The sequence below is a fragment of the Aplysia californica genome, unplaced genomic scaffold, assembly GCF_000002075.1.
Source record: "Aplysia californica isolate F4 #8 unplaced genomic scaffold, AplCal3.0 scaffold00163, whole genome shotgun sequence".
Classification (NCBI taxonomy): Eukaryota; Metazoa; Mollusca; class Gastropoda; order Aplysiida; family Aplysiidae; genus Aplysia; species Aplysia californica.
This window is the reverse complement of record NW_004797433.1, coordinates 720,618-724,096: the sequence shown is the minus strand read 5'-3', so window position 1 is coordinate 724,096 and position 3,479 is coordinate 720,618.

Genomic DNA, 3,479 nt, shown 5'->3' with positions numbered 1-3,479 from the left:
TCCTGCCTATCAATCATGGCCAACGAGGACACAGAGGAATACAGTATCCCAGCACACAGACCAAGATACAAGATTTGCTAAAAAAAACTCTTTCCATTCAAAAATCAAACTCAGGTCTACTGAGTGCCAAAGCAAAGAGCCTAACTTCTACACGTGACTCTGGTACATCTAATTAAACATGAATAAAAAGAAAGCACAAGACAAAGTGGAAGACATATATATATATATATACTGTATATATAAACGACGAAACCCTAATCAACAAAGGCTTCATAAATCAACAACAAATTTTTTTTAAGAAAAAAAAAAGACCGAGACACCATCCAATATGTCCAAAAGCCGGATGGCACCAAAGCAGAAAGACCAACATCAATTGCAAACACCATAGTTTCATTTCTATCCCACAATTGCTAAAAACCAACTACAAGAGAGTATTTCAAAAGATCAAAACCTACAGCGAGCAACAACACCTAAACTGTAACTCAATAAACATCGAACAGACTCCTCCGCAAAAACACCCACCCTTCTTTTAAACATACAACAGGGGCTCTCGTGGCCTAGAAATTTAGGTGTTCGCCTCTCATTCTTAGGTCCCGGATTCGAATCCGGGTATCGACGGAAAATTTCTTCTTTGAAATTGTCTTCTTTCACATCCTTTCCTGCTCTATAACAATGTTCTGTCGTCTGCTTTCCTCTCCATTTTCTGCCCCAACCCCCTCACCCACTTTGCCCCCCTCCTCTGGGCTCCTGACTTTTTCTGCAGCCTTTCTACTGCTACTCCTTGGCTCCTTCTTACTGCTGTCTTTCAGTTTCAGCCACACCCTAGCCTTTTCGGACAAATGCAAAAAATCTCGGAGGTCCCGTGTGCAAGTTGCGCACGTTAAAGATTCCTTGGTGGTCTCAAAAATCGACGGGATTAGGCTTCGGCCGCCACCCGGTCAAAATTCAAAATTTCCTACCAAATTGAAAATGTTAAATGTGTCCTGCGCGCTCATATGACCTTATACTAAGTTATACAGTTGCGAGCGCCGTAAAATACTTACAACCCCCCCCCAAAAAAAACCCACAACAAAACAAAACAACAACAAACAAAAACAACAAACAAACAAAACAAAAACAAAACAAAAACCAAACAAAAACAAAACAAAACAAAACCCCAACATCCCTCCCCCAATATACAATGAACTGTGGCATTCGCACACTTCCCCTGACTCCTGGCGATTCCAACCATCATTCCTATCCCCAAACCAAGCAAAGACCATACAAATTCGTCCAACGACAGACCAATCGTCTCAACGAGGTGTCTATATTATGTAAAATAGTAAATAAACACGACCAACTAACGACTTATGTGGCTTCTCAAAACCAGAAACTCATTAAGTAATCTCCAGTGTGGGTTCCGGAAAATCACGGTTCTCTCTGGATCATCCAATCTACCTGGACCTTTTTATACGTGAAACAGTCATTGAGGGAGGCTATCTGATCGCCATCATTTTTCGACCCAGAAAAGGCTTCCGACACAACCTGGAAGTACGATATCCTTAAAGACCTGCAAGCTCTCGGCTTACGTAGGCATCTCACTGCCTTCATTGGCCATGTTCTATAAAACTGTTCCTTTCAGGTTTGTGTCGGATATTCCCTATCCAAACCTCACCAGCAGGAGGAAGGTGTTCCCCAGGGAAGTATCTCTTTTCCTCTCCTCTTTGAAATAAAAAATAAACTCCGCCATTCAGGCCCCCCAAAACAACAAGCTGTTGTTATGTTGACAACACTCTGAATTGGAGGCCGATCAAGATTTTTAGAAATTCTCAAATAAGATATATAAAAAGACCAGTGGCGGTGGGTAGTGAAGGCTTACGGGCTTGAGCCCCTCACCCCCACCCCGTCCCCACCCCAACTCTATCCCTTAGTTAATGAACGTTTCTAAAATAACGAAATAAGCAGTTGAAACCGTTATGATCGCGCGCAATGAACACACAGTTATCAGCTTGGCAGCTTTCCCGTTTGTCCAATCATTGTTGTCACCGCTTACAACTATAGTAACTTAACAGCCAATCAAATGTCGTTAGGGCTCAGAAAAAATAAGCGGTTCCCACGCCCGTCTTTAATGAAACTCGTCTTGTAAAAAGGTAGAAGACGTTAAAAAAAAATAACACTGCAAAGAGGGCTCACGCTCTCCCAGCCCTGACAATGGGGTGAAAGTTTACGACACACTTTCCCCCCCCAGTGACACAGTTACCTATGCGCCCATTGGGCCTTTGTTATGTTATGCGCGTTCTATTTTCCGCAACAACACGACCCAATCCACCTCATAGACGGTATGTGTTTGGAGTGCCGTGTGTTTGTGCCTCTGAGATTTAACTGTTATTAATTACATCAAACCACTTTTGAGGCAACTTTTTCTTCAGATAAAAACTAATTAGAGAAATTGGAGGTGAAACGGCTTCGTCACCACCATCCAGAAGAGCTTAAATTTAACTAAGAACAAAGAGATGGAAGATAAAGGTGACTCTTCTCATTTGAATGGTTCTCAAAATGCCGTGGCTCGCCGTGAGTATAGAAAAATCCTCACTTTTTGTTCTTATTGCTTGCTTTTTGGTGGTAAAGAAGTGGAAGAAACCTAAGCCCCACACAAATCTTGGTCCACCCATCGCCACTGAGAAAGACAACTTCAGACGAAGCTGTTCAAACCTGAAAAGTGGGCAAATAAGAATTTTTTCAAGTTTTCTCCGTCAAAGACAGCTGCTGCAGTGCACCTTTGCCGATTTGGCAAATGTGTACTGCTACCGGATATGACATTGTACCGGAAAAGGATTCCCGTCCAGGATCAAATACGTTTCTTCGAGTAATTTTTGACCAAAAAGATTAACATTCATACCTCATATCAAAGACCTTCTCATGATGTGCAAGAAAACATGGAACCTACAAAATTCTTTCCTTTTGGAGTGGGGCAGAGACCCAACCACCTCCTCCGCCTTCACTGTTCTCTTGTCAGATCCAAGCCAGTCTTCAGCTGTTAAGTCTGGATCGGCAAGATCTCACGTTTTAAAGATGCTGGATCCCATGCAGAACCAAAGCCTCCGTCTCGCCCTGCGGGTTTTCCGCACATGAATAGCTTCCGGGCCGAGGCGAACATCCCATCCCTCAAAATTAGATGAAAAAAAATGCTTTCATTACACTACGCTGTAAAACTAAGCTCGACCTCAGAGAAACCATTCCACAGCAGTGTTGTCAAAACTTGCTTGGGCATAGAAAATAAATGTAAAAGTTTTTCGGACTCAACGAGGACCTTAAAAACATAACATTCATTTTCAGAAAAAGATACATGGCAGTTTCTTGTTCACGATCTCCCACCGTGGCACTTCACGAGGGCAAAAATAAACTTAGACCTGACCACAAGTAAAAAAAAAATCATGCACATACCTGCCTTAAACCGCCTACAAAAAACCCCCAAAAACAAAAAACAACAACAACAACCA